At 45.2% G+C, this 13,610-nt stretch overlaps 1 protein-coding gene across 1 annotated transcript in view; it reads left to right on the top strand.

Annotated features, from left to right (window-relative positions):
- Positions 1 to 13,610, top strand: part of Kcnd3 (potassium channel, voltage gated Shal related subfamily D, member 3) — a 203,751-nt gene that overhangs the window by 71,408 nt on the left and 118,733 nt on the right. The gene's annotated exons all lie outside the window — the stretch shown is intronic.

Genomic DNA, 13,610 nt, shown 5'->3' with positions numbered 1-13,610 from the left:
TTTTTCGCAGCTCCCTCTTCCAACCAGTCTAGAGACACGTTTCAGGGTCTCTGTTCTGTCATCACTTGAATTAGTAAAAATTGTGAATGTTTGCTGAGCATTTACTAGGTGCCAAGAGCTATTCTAAGCACCCTACATACTTGTAGTCCAATCTTGTAATGCAGTCAGCGCAGTGCCCCTAGAAGGGTATACTCCTACGTAGGCAAACAGGGAGTCTACAAATAAAGGTGGTGTTTTTCTACAGTTCCAGTCTATATGCTTTTTATTTTATTGCCTTATTATACTGGCTAGGACATTCTGTACAACACTGAATAAAATGGTGAGTGGAAATGATGAAAGCAGATACTATGATAGCAGACCATTACGAATGATGTTAGCTCTGAGTGTGGTGGTGTGTGTTTGTAATCCCAGCACTTGGGAGGTTAAGGCAGAAGGATTACCAGGAGTTCAAGGCCAGGCTACACAGTGAGTTAGATGTCACCCTGAACTATGTAACAAGACCCTGTCTCAACAAACAAATAAACAACAACAACAACAACAACAACAACAAAAAGAATGATGTTAGCTACAGGTTTGCTTGTTTGTTTGTCTTTTTGAGACAAGGTCTTGCTGTGCAGTTCAGGCTGGCCTTGAGCTTACTTTGCTAGCTACTGGTTTTTGTGGATGCCTTTTTTCTAGTTAAGAAAGTTTGCTGACAGGTGTTTGTTGTTTTATATCTAGTCATAAATGTCATATTTTGTTATTGAAATGATTACATGGGCTTCTTTTTTTAGTCCACTGATAGAGTTACCCTAAAAATTTATATAAATGTGGTATTATTTCTTCCCTTAAATGTTGGGTAGAATTTATTAGTGAAGCCATTCATACTCAAAATTCTATTGTGGAAGGTTTTCAAGGAACATTGCATTTTATTTAATAGATATAAAGCTATTTTAGTTGTTTCTCCTTGAGTGAATTTTGGAAATCTGGTATTTGGTGTTTTTCAAGGAATTTCTTTACTTCCTCTAGATTTTCAAACTTATAGGCATGCTGTTCTTTTTAATTCCCACCCTGTGCCAGGGATTGGACCTCAGAGCCTTCTCACAGTGCTAGGTAACTGGTCTACCATTGAGCTGTATCCCTATCCCTCTGTTACATTTTTAAAGTGTTTAGAAACTGTAGTAAAATTCAGTCTGTCATGTTTGATGCTGGTGATTTTGTCTTTTCTTGATCCATCTGGAAATTTTCAATTTTACTCATCTTTTTAAGGAAAGAACTTTGGGTCTTATTTAATTTCTTTGTTTTTGTGTTTTCTGTTTCATTGATCTTTATTTTTTTTCTTTCGGCTTACTTTCGCTTTGTGTAATTATTTTCCTAGTTTCTGAAGGTAGAATCTTAGATCATTGTTTTGAGGCTTTCTTTCATATTTAATGCTATAAATATTTGTCTAAGTATTGCTTTAGGTTCATTTTTTTCAGTCTAAAATCTTTTAATTCCCCTTGTGATTTTTTTCTTTCACTCATGAGTTATTTAGAAATGTATTATTTACTCTCCTAGTCTTTGAGGACTTTCCATGTATCTTTTTATTTCTAGTTTAACTCTATAGTCAAAGATTGTATGGTTTTGTTCTGTCACAATAAATTACTAGTTTTTCAGCCTAGAACATGGTTCATCTTAGTGATTTACATGTACCTGAAGACAATGTAGATTGTACTATTGTTGTATAGAGTATTCTAATTATGCAATTAAGTCAAAATTGTTGGTGGAATTGTTCAAGTCTTTTACAACCCTGTTGATCTTCAGCCTAGTTTATCAATTACTAAGAAAAGAACATTTGTTTCCAGCTATGGCTGTGGTTTTATCTATTTTTCCTTTCATTATGCTTCATGTATTTTGAAGCTCTATTTATAACTGCATATGTCTTGGGGGTTGTTAAATCCTTTTGATGAATTGACCCTTTAATTGTATTATTATAGAGTATTCTTTTTAATCCCTGGTAATTCCTTTCTCTAAAGTCTACTTTGACATAGTCACTGTAGTTTTGTTTTGATCAGTATTTTCTTGGTATATCTATTATACTCCTTTTATTTTTTAAAAGGACTTTTTAAAGGGTATTTCTTATAAAGGGTAGTTCTTATTTTCTAAGCATCTGATATATACCTTTCTGCCTTGTTTTGTATTGAATATTTTTTATCTCCCTTGTTGGTTTATTAACCATATTGCTGAGTTTTATTTTTTAATGGTTTGCTATGTGGATATATATAGATATAGCTTATCTTCAAATAATATTATGCTACTTTGTATATAAAGTGGCCTGGTCTTTGTATATAGTTGCTGTACATTTTACTTTATATTTTATAAATCCCACAATATGATTTTGCATTAGTCAACATTGTAAAGAGATTTCAAAAAGGAGTAAAATGTATTTCAATTTACCCATATATCTGCTCTTCCTGGTTCTATTCATTTCTTTGTGCAGATCCAAATTTCAATCTAGTATCATTTTTCTTTTCTATGGACTTTTTTTTAACATTTCTTATGGGCAAGTCTAGTGAAAAATTATCTCAGCTTTAATCAGAAAAATATTCTGCTTTCCTTTTTAAATGATATAGAATTTTAGGTTGGCAGTTTTTCCTTTCAGTGTTAAACCATACCGTTGTCTTCTGGTTTGCGTAACTTATGCCATGATGTCTATCCCCTTACCTTTGTTTTTTTATAAGTGATGTCCTTTTCCCACTAACTGCTATGAAGATTTTTTTCTTTATCACTGGTTTTTAGCAATTTGATTATAATGTGCCTTAGTGTGGTTTACTTTATGTTTGCTCTGAATTTCTTGAATCAGTGGGTTTATAAGTTTTAACAGTTCTAATCAGTTTTTACCATTTCTTCAAAAATTTTTTTCTGTGTTCCTTTCTTTGGAGATTCCAATTATTATATATGTTAGATCACTTGTTACTGTCCTACCAGTCACTGATGCTGTATTCTTTTTTGTTTTTCAGTCTTTTTTTCTCTCTGCTTTATTCTATTGCCATTTCTTCAAATTCACTGATTCTTCTGATGTGTCTGATATGCTCATAATCTCACATTGTATTTTTTATCTCAGTCACTATATTTTTTATTTTTGGAAATTTCACTTGGGTTGTTTTTCTTTCATTTCTATCTGCGTGTTCATCTTTCCCTCTAGATTCTTGAGCATCTATATTATGTTTGTTTTAATATTCTTGTATGCTGTTTCTCTTATCTGTCATTCCTGGGTCATTTTCTATAGATTGATTTCTCTTCTGGTTATTGATTTGTATCCTTTTTGCATATCTTGTTATTTTTTCACTAGATGATAGGTAGAGGGTGACTTTTACTTTGTGGGGTGGTGATTTCTTCCTTTGTGGTTCTTTATAGAGCACTGAGCTTTGTTCCAGCATATAGTTAATTGACATCAGTTTGAGTCTTACAAGGCCTGAGTAGAGAATCTGGAGCCATCTTTTCTTTAGGGCTAATTTAATCCTATAACCAAGGTAGTAACTTTCCAAGCCCTATGTGATACTTATTATAAGGTTTGTCCACTTTGGCTGGTGGAAACATGAGCAGTCCCATTTAAGCTTGTCCAAGTTGTAAGGTTCTGGAACTTGCTTCGCCTTCTCCTTTGTAGGGATTCTCCAGCCTCATGGAGTATCATACCTTGTGTCTGTGAATCAATTTCTAACCGAAGATGTAAGGAGGTCCCTTTCAGATCTCCAGTGGCCCTTTTTGGTAACTTGTCCTATATATTTTAGCTACCTCAGTCTTGTTGAACCCTAAGATTTCTACATTCTGTTCAGGTTCTTTTCCCTTGCTGAGTTGGAAATTGAATCACAGCAGTAGGATAAGGAAACTGTGGAGACTACCTTATTCAGTTCCTCCCTCTCAGGGATCATAATCCCGCACTGCCTATTGTCCAGTATTTGAAAATATTTCTTTCATATTTTTATGAGTTTTTAGCTGCTTAAAAACAGCAAGGTAAAGCCAACTCCTGTCACTCTATCATAGCAGTATGTATTTTCGTTATCTTTACTTTAAAAACGAAGAAACTGAGGCCCAGAGAGATTAAGCAATATGTAACATTATTTGTAAATGGCAAAGTCCACATCTGAGGCCTGGTCATCGTTCTCCACTGAACTATCAGTTCCTTGAGGCCAAGAACCTTGCCTTGTTGACGGCTATTTACTAGGCACCTGGCATGACGCCCAGTACATGGAGTTGGGCTGCGATAAATATTGAATGAAAGACGACCAATCTGGAACTAGGGAGTTCTGCCCGGGAAGGAGAAAGGAGGCACTCAGCCTTTCTTATCCCTCACCCAAATTGCTGTTAGGTGTATGTAGTCCTACCTGAATGACCCACGCGATTATGTGAGTAGCAAGTCATGGGGTCTCTGGGCCCCAGCAAATACTTCATGTACTCTTCCACACACTGTGCGGGCACCCTGTGTGTAAGCAGCAGCTGCTGCTTTCTAATACCAAATCTGCTGTCTGGCTCCCACATTGAAATGTATCATTTTAATCATGTACTTTCAAGCCAGGAAGCCAATTTGCATTACAAAAGTCAAATTCCTTTCCCTGGTGGCAGGCATGCAAAAGACTTGGCTTCCTTTTCACTTTTGTCCAGGATGTAGGCTTCTGGACATGTAGGAGTCTATCTGAGCCTGAGTCAGGGCTACGAGAAAAAGAGCAAAAGGGTCATCTGGCTTCTCTCCCAGCCTCCCTGCACCATGCACTGCTATATTCTTTGGAATGGTGGAGGAAAAGGGAGCCAGAAGTCCCTCCCAGTGCACCCTAATCCAGAACCACAGGTCTGTTTCAGATGGTGCCAGAGCAGTTGATTGAAAATTATATGCCCGTTTCCACATCTGCATAATTTTGCATATTTATTTAATGATCAAATAAACTCATTTGGAATCTCTCATTGTTTTTCTTTCCCTCCTGCTTTTGACATGTCATCTAGTTCTGGCTCAGCCTTGAAAAATGACCGGTTCTTCTCATCTCTGTTTCTCCACAGGAAATAGGCTCTGCTCAGGAGGCTTCTAATGCCATCCTGCTCTGGCCTCCCAGAATTCACTTCTTTGCTTCACAACCCAGGTCCTGTGGCCTGGGCAGTGTCTTGGTCAGCTGAGGTGTGTACCTGGTGGGGCTGTTAGAGAGTGCAAGCGGCTGGGCAGGGTTGCTTGTCAGGAATATTTCAAGTGGACAGGTTGTCGGGCTCCCTGCAGATGAGTTTCTCCCTGGGGACTAAGCTGCTGTCACTGTAGGTAATTGGATTCCTGCTCCCCAGCAGGACAGGCACTGGTAACCTTTAGGATTAATTACTCCAGTGGACCTCAGCTGCCTACTCTGGCTAGCTGTCCTTCCTACTCTTGATCAGAAAGCCCCAGGGGCTCGGTGTCAAGTGCTGGGTGTAGGACAGCAGTGAGCTGGACAACTTCTTGATCTGGGCCTTGAGACACTGCCCATGCATCCCCGCAGGGCCCAAGGATGGCGCTGTGCCTCACCTTCCAAGCCCATTCCAAGTGTAGACCTCCCGGTGGTGGAAAGGGATTCTTCAGTTAACGGTGGTGTGAAGTCAAGACCATCCTAAAGAGAAACACCAAGCTTGGAGCTGCCCCTCCCCCAGATACTCAGAGAGAATGTCACCCACCCCAAGATAAACAGAGTTTGGGAGTCTTTTACCGCAACAAAGCTATCTCTGTGGCTCCCAGGCCACCGAAAATGTATTCTTGCTGTGTTTTTCCCCCAACATAAGACTTAAATGGGGAGCTACTGCATGGCACCATCCCTGACAGCACAGAAGGTCTGTGCCCAGCTGTAATAGCAGTGGCTGGCCTCTGTTGAATACTCACCTTGAGCAACCACTTAGCTGCATTCCGTCCCAACAACTCTACGCAGGATATACTGTTGTGATGTCCATGTCCTGAAGAAGATGACCTGAGAGCTACTCATAGGCAGAGCTTTTAAAGCACAGTGTCTCCCTGATTTCTCTGGAGGTCTTGACAATGGGTCTTTTCCACTTCTACTCTGAGGGCAGGAGAGGGGCGGTGACCGTGATGACACAAGGTTCTGTAATCTGTGCCTTACGTTGGCACAGGAAAAAATTAGTCCTTGTGTATCCTTCAGGTCAATCACGTGACACCTACAACCTTACAGGGCCTTTTGCTTTCCGTGCAGTCATTTATTATGTGTATCTCTGTTCTCATGCTATCAATAATCCTCAGTCTTCAGATACGTGTTAACGCTGACTAAGGCCCTGTGTCTTCATTCCTTGGTCTGACTGGAAGGTCTGGCCATAACTGAGCTCCACTAACAAAGTCTTCCCACACACTACCCTGCATTCCACACAGCTCTAGCAGTTGGCAGTGAGCAGTGTGTCATGATGAGACTTTCCTGGAAAGCCTGATTGGCCACTCGTTTGTTTCCGCTGCCTCCTCCCCACCCCCCAGATGGCAGCAGGTGTTACCATGACAACGTAATGGGAAGCAATCACACCTGTTGTGGGGCAGAAATGTTGACTTGCATGAAAGAACATGTGTAGGGCTGGGAAGAAGATGAAAGAACGTAGACCTCCCTGTGGCCAGAAAGAAAAGGAGTTAATTTAGAATTGAGGGGCCTGCCTTCTGAATTTTAAATGCCCACCTGATGCCTGTGGAAACCTTATTACATGCCAGCTCACATTATTCTCCTACTGCCAAAAAAGGCACAGGACAGGGATTTAGACTCATTTTAACCCAACACTTAGATTTAGGGATGAAAAACTCCTTGTTGCTCTAGGTTTTTATTTCATTCTCATCCTCTCTCCATCCTCTCCTTTTCTGTACACACATCTCCTCAACAGCAGAACCTCCAAAACAACTGGGGAACACAGTGAGTGGTATTTCTATGATAACCTAGGAAAAGAGCTCTGATTTTGCATTTTTGAGGCAAAAAGTGTGGAATTAAGTCAAGGAAAGACTCAAGAGAAGTGAACACACAGTCAAAGTGAGAAGTCACTGGTTCATGGAGGAGGGGGTTGGATGGAGCGGATAAGAGGAGCCCTGGCAGGAGCGGGGAAGAGCAGCCCCAAACAGGGGTGACCCAAAGTCCTTCCAGTTCTGTTACTACCATTCACATGGCTCAGAGTAATCATCCCAGCTAGACTTGGAGTGCCCTTCCTGGCTGTCCTGCTTTCCAGGTTACAAGGATGAACTTGGCCAGGCCACCTCATGTTAATTTCCTTCCACCTTCCCTGGAGGACCCAGTCAGCTGAGCTCATTCTAAAAACTCCCATCAGTCTTGGCTGTTACTCTAACTGTGCAACTTCAGCAAATTGTTTTACCTCTCTGAGCCTTAATTTCCTCTCTAGTGAAATGGAAATTATATTTGCCTCAGTGCAAATGTTTGCAAGGATTAAATTAACTAATGTGTGGAAAAGGTCCAGCTGCTTTCCAGACATACAGTAGGTGCTAAAGAAGTGCCAGTCAACAAGCTCATTCTTTTGTCCCCTCCTCACAAACATGTACCACTTTGGCATGCCTCTGAAGGCAACTGTTTGTTTTTCCTTCCTTAATTATTAAGTATTTACAGAAAGCTGACCTGAGCTAGGTGTGGTAGAGCATCCATCAGTGCAGAAGGGAGCTGCTGCTTCCAGATGCAGTCAGGATACCTGGGGAGAAAGAACAATGCAAGTCAAAGCTTATGACTATATTGTGCAGTGCCACTAGCTCACAGTTCTCCTGTGGCTATAGTCAAAAGGCCGTCCAGAGACTGGACTCACATGGTTGTTGGCTGATCTCAGTCCCTCAGCACATGTAGCCTGCCTCTTGATGACAACTGGCAGGTGACCCTGGGGTCCACTGATCTGAGAGAAGCACTCCTACCAAGATGGATTCCACGCGTCTTTATAATCACAGAAGTAAGATTCCACCACACCCGCCTTGTTTAGCTAGTTAGAAGAAAGCCCAACCCCCACACAGGGTCAACACACAAGATGCAAAGACATAGAGACCATGGTGAGCTCAGCTGAGAGTCCTTCCGTTTGTCATTTTGGACATGCACAGAGACAACGTTGTCTTCTAAGTCTTCTGCAGACAGTACCTGGGACTCCCTAGACGCCCCCCCGGCAGCCAGTCTGCTTTCTCATGGGGGTCAGTTCATCTGTCTTCATGGAGCACTTGTGTCCTGCGAAGTGTGGCAAGGGCCATGATAGAAGGCTGCAGATGAGGAAACAAGCCCACGGTGGGCAGGGGAGAGTAGAGAGGGAAGGAGGCCTGAGATGTCATCCCACTGAGCAATTCCAAGCCAAAAGACCAGAAGATGTTAGCCAGCTGTGAGAGTGGCTGTATCATTCAGTGGAGCCAATGAAAGGAGACTGGAGGGATGAGAGGAATCCGCCACAACAAAGGTTTCCAGGCTGATGGAACATGGCAGAGGTAGGGAAGCTTGGGAAGCTTTGGAAGTCCAGTTGCCTGGCAGGTAACTGGGCTGCTAATTCTCATTCCCTCTGTTTATCTTGATGGTCTCCATCGCTCGGTTCTGGAGTGGCTGCCTGTGCACAGGTGGATTTTGTGTCAGGCAGGACTGAGCCATCAACACAACCTGATCCTCCAAACTAAATGCCGGGTGTGAGGGGACATCTCTGAGCCCAGGGTAAAGAGGAGAAGTGGGTGTTGAGGAGCAGCGTCTGGAAAGAGCCAGGTCAAGGCTGAGGCAGCCTTCACAAACGATCCCACCAGTTTTGTTTGATAAAACAGGACTTTGGCTTAGTTTATAAAAATAATACAGTGATATGGAAGGTGTCACATACCACAAGTAAATTCTAGGTGCCCAATACTTGGTGCTGATGCCATGACAGGAGATCAGAGAGGATGAAACCCCGCCTTTCTGGTGTGCTCTGGACAACATAGTACTTTAAACAGGCCTCACAACATGGGCTTGTGCTGCCAGGCAAGAGGCTGTGCTGCTGCCTGAGAGGAAAAGCACAGATGTTCAGGTGTGTTCCTAGTCATGGACACTGACCCCATAACCCGAGGATCAGAGGACTGATGGAAGACTTCTACCCCCACGTTCACTTAGAGCAAGGGCTTCCATGTGTATGTTTCCACACCCCGTCACAGTCTGATAGCTCGCTTTTCCTACTCATGTGTTTAGTTAGGAAAGGAGTTAGAATATACCCCCAAGCCTGTGTACACCATTTGAGTACGTGACTCCCCTGGCTGCTCCTGGGCTCACAGCTCCAAGAACACAATGCTTAGCAGCAGAGAGAACTTTGGAAGGAAAGGCAAAGCAAGGGGCTTTCTTCCTGTTTCTCCCCGCAAGTAGTTACATGACTGCTGACAGCTCACACCACTGCCAAGCCTGTGAGATCCTTATCCCGAAAACACAGGTGCCTAAAATGGGGTGTTTCACTCCGTCTCCACATTATATTATTCATACAGCTTTCTGTGGTCAGACAGCCCAGGGCCCAGTGTGAGGGATTCCACTTTAAAGGGTCTGGGATGGGGTCGGAACATTACAGCTCTTAGGAACTGACCTGTGATTCTGAGGCCCTGCTGGGGCTGCAGACCCCTGACCCACCTGCTTACCGGGGCCGCGAGAGCGCTGACAGCTCCGGGTGTGACCCCTGCACATCACCAGCTCCTGAGGACTGATGCAGCACCTGCCTCAGCCTCTGGAAGCGGATCTCCAGGTCAGAGTGAGGCTCAGGAATCCTCACTTATGAATGTCCCCAGGTGGTTCTGGTGCTGCCGGTTCATGGTCAAGTGTCTGGAAACCACCACCAGCAGGAGTCTTTCTCAGGATTAAGCTAGCAAACTCGGGTGTGCCCATTCTCTTAGTGGAGAGCCTTGGTAAAGGTACCGTACACATCTGCTCTCATATTAGCATCACAGAGATCCCTTGTGAGATTGGGACAGTCACTAAGGTGTTGGTACAAAGGATGCTTTTACCCTCTCCCCGCCGCCCCCCCGCCTAAGTGTCCTGGGTACATGTCTCCCATCAGTGTGTCCTATTTGCCTCTTTGGGTATGCTGCTGCGCACACCGACACAGATGCTTCATCAAAGGGTGTGTGTGGAGGTAATGAAGACCTGGGCCTGCTCTGGAGTGTGCCTCAGAAAGCCACTCAGAGAACAAGACCACGCAGTTTCTAAATCAGTCATTTGGGCTGGTTTAGCATGAAAGGCTCTGATGAGCCGGGACTGATTCATGCATTCTTGGTGTTCTGGGGAGGCTCACAGAAGAGCTTCTGGAGAACGCCATGGACTTCCGGCATAAATAACACAGCCGGCCTCCCCCACCATCACCAACAGGGCTGCCCCTTTGCCAGTGGCCTGAGGCGGCCAGGCCAGTGGCACTGGACTCATTCTTGGCCAGCTGGAAGCCTGTGAAGATGCTGACCTTAGTGTATGTCCGGAGTATGCCTCACACAGCCAAGCCTCTGTCCCCTCCTGCTTGCTGGGCTTGTAAGGTCACCATGGTGACTTCCTGTCCTTAGTATGTCAGGGCCCTATCAGAGCCAATCGGTGGCAGGTGCAGATAAGGGTCTCTAAGCAGGGGTGGCTGTCACACAGCCTTCTGCATCAAGCGCAGCATCGATTCTTGCCTGTGCCGGTGTCTACAGAGGACAAGGGAGGCAGGGGGAGGAGGGAGCCCTTTCTATATTTAGCTCCTGCATGGGTTTGTCCCGGTGGACAGCTTCGAAAGAGCCTGACCTACAGCCCAGCATGGGAAGGTTTAGCATTCCTCAATTAGGCATACCCTACATGGCACTGTGTTTTGCCCATTGAGAGGGCCAAAACAAAATAGATAAAAAGGAGAGAAAAGGGAAGAGAACAACAAAGCTGATTTATAGCAACTAGGAAAACTACCCCTAAGAGCTTCTCCACCCACCTCCCCAAATCTGCACCTCCAGGACAGTAGAAGGACATGGCAGGCAGGCATCAGGAAAGGCAGGAGAACATCAAGCTGGTGACCCCCTAAGATTGCTTAGCAGTTAGTTTGGCCTCTAATGTGCAGTCCTGGCAGAGGTAGAGCCCAGAGCAATTGAGCATTTGCCCCAAGGCCCTAGAGCAATGGTCCTTTGGAGGAACTGCAGGTTTGGGAAGGCACTGGGACCTGGGTAGCTGGAAATGGAGGTTAATGGCCAAACACCCTGGGGGGTTGCTTAGAATGCCTCCCCTCAAACCCTGGAAAGACTTGTGAAAGAAATTCAGCCCACCGCAGCCAATAAATTGCTTATTTGCCTGAATTCACTAGGTAATTGCATGTCCTTCTGCTTGCTTCTGCTGTCCAGGCTGTGTCCTGGACTGAGCTCCCTCAGCCTGAGGCACTGCAGAGAGATAAGCAAAGGAGAAATTGAGGTTCTGGCCTCTTGAGCTTCCTAAGTTCCCAGAAACAGCATGAAAAGGGGACAGAAGATCAGATGGAGAGGCTCATACAAATGAGCATGATGTGAGCTAACAGAGGGTCTGTGGGAACAGCACGCCAGGAGGGGCTTCATGGGCTTTCCTACCAGCATGTGTGGGACATGACAGCCAGCCTAGTGTTCTGCAGGGATATTGGCCATAGCAGGGGAAGGGTTCAGTCCCAGACATATCTCATTGTTCAAATTTTGCCCAAATATGGCAGTAAATGCAAATGACCCTGCTGCTTAACAAGCAAGTTAAACCAATGACTTCTGCCTTGGAGACTTCAGCTTATAAATCTGTGAGCAGGAGGAGAGAAAAATGGTCTTCAGAGGCCTGAGCCACAGTTGGCTGGAGAGGTACAGAATGGGTACCTGGCTACCATCTCCAGGCAGCTTGGCCCTGTTAGCAGGGACGTTTGGAGAGGTTTCCTGGTGCACTGCGTCCATGTTGCCTGCTGCATGGCCTTCCCCAGCCCTTCCCACCTGCGCAGCCTTTCCTGCCCTAACTTTCAGCCCGTGGTATTAAGTAGCACCAAGCAAACAGCCAGGTGCTAAAAGTGACAGTTTGCTTCTGCCCTACTGGTAGGAAGGTCGCCAAGTCATCAGGAACGATGGGCTAAGCAGAGTACGTGTCTGGTGTCAGAAAGAAAAGGTCCCACTTCTCTCCGGACAACTCAGTCTGACCCCAAAGCACACAGGAGGGAGGAATCCTTCTGGCCTTCCATTTTTCAACTTCTGTACTCTGTACTTATGGGTATAAACAGTTACGTGGACACATGTATGCTGAGTATACCATGCATCTGTATAGATGCAAATATTCACTGTTAGTAATACTTACTGAGCACTGCTATGAGCAAAACACTATTACTCTTTCAAGTGTGTGAAGAATGTTCAGGGGAGTATATGACGATGATAAATCTATTATTTAGTGAACACATAGTGTGTTCCGGCACTGCGCTAAGGGCTTGACACCCAGTGCATCTCATTTATACCTGACAGCAACGTGAAGGTTGGTACTGTTATCTCCATTTTGCCACTGAGAGAACCAAGGATCGGAGATGTTAAACTTGCCCAGCGGTACAGCCCCAGAAAGTAGTGGGCAAAGTTCAGATTTGAATGCAAAGGATCTGCTGGTCCTGAAGCCGTGACTCACTAGTCCTCGTGCTAGTGAGTAGCGATCACACTAGACAGGGACCTTCACCCTGCTGCTGCAGTGGCCGAGCAGGGAAGGGGCAGAGGTGGAGTGTTAGGGATAGTCCTGCTTCTGACCCCGGGGTGCTCAGAACACTACTCATGCAGTGCTCTGGGGACTTACCTGAGCCGTACTTCCTGTGCCTCACCTGAGACTGCCACACAAGTCTTCCCACCCTCTTACAGCCTCCCGCTTCCCTCTGGCAGGACAAGCCTCTTTCTTCCCCTTGGAAGCCCCCAGGATACTGTCTAAGACTTGGGTTTAGCAATATCCTCCAATACACCTTCCACCCCCCGAGAGAGGACTTTCATGTTTTTCGCATGCTCACTCTTGCCCCGTGGTGCCATCTATATCACCCAATTCCTGTCTCTCACTCCTGCGGCCTGTTTGCTGCCATTGGACATAGGTGTTTTATTAAGTCACTTGTCTCTCACCCTTCTAACCCCTGAACACTGGATTGTCAGACTTTCAGTACAAAGTGTGCCATGTTTCAGCTTCCCAGAGGCCTGGGCCCACTTTGGGGTTGGCCTCCCTCACTGTAGTAGTTTCAACCCTGTGCCTGTCTCAGTCCTACTAGCTGAGTGCCGGGAGCAGGATCCTGCCTGTCTTCATTCACCTGCTATGTCTGCGTGAGGCTGGGGGACTCTGGGAGAGTCTGAGTCCTCAGGCCTTTCTGCACTTTAGTAAGCCTGGTCAGACTGCGGCTGTGGATCCTCAGCGTCATCACTGCTGGTGGAATAGCTGCGGGTTCTCAGTTTCTCCTGGATGCAAAATGAGGCTCCACCTTCATTCAGATTACCTCAAAGGTCCCCTCCAATCATGATGCTCCAGGGTTCAGGTAAGGCCCAGGTTTCCAGGAAACCACTGTGGGAGATACCACTTTCAGGGCCTGGCCGGGTGGTCAACATAGGTGTTGAGTGGACAGCCAGGTTCTCTAGCCTCCAGGCAGGTGAGGGCAGCCTGGGGCCCTACGCTCACCAGCAAAAAAAAAAAAAAAAAAAACAGCACTCTTCTTTAGCCCTTTACTCAGAAGTA

Source organism: Chinchilla lanigera, unplaced genomic scaffold (assembly GCF_000276665.1).
Source record: "Chinchilla lanigera isolate Chin_1 unplaced genomic scaffold, ChiLan1.0 scaffold00034, whole genome shotgun sequence".
NCBI classification, from domain to species: Eukaryota; Metazoa; Chordata; class Mammalia; order Rodentia; family Chinchillidae; genus Chinchilla; species Chinchilla lanigera.
This window is presented reverse-complemented; position numbering and strand designations above follow the sequence as displayed.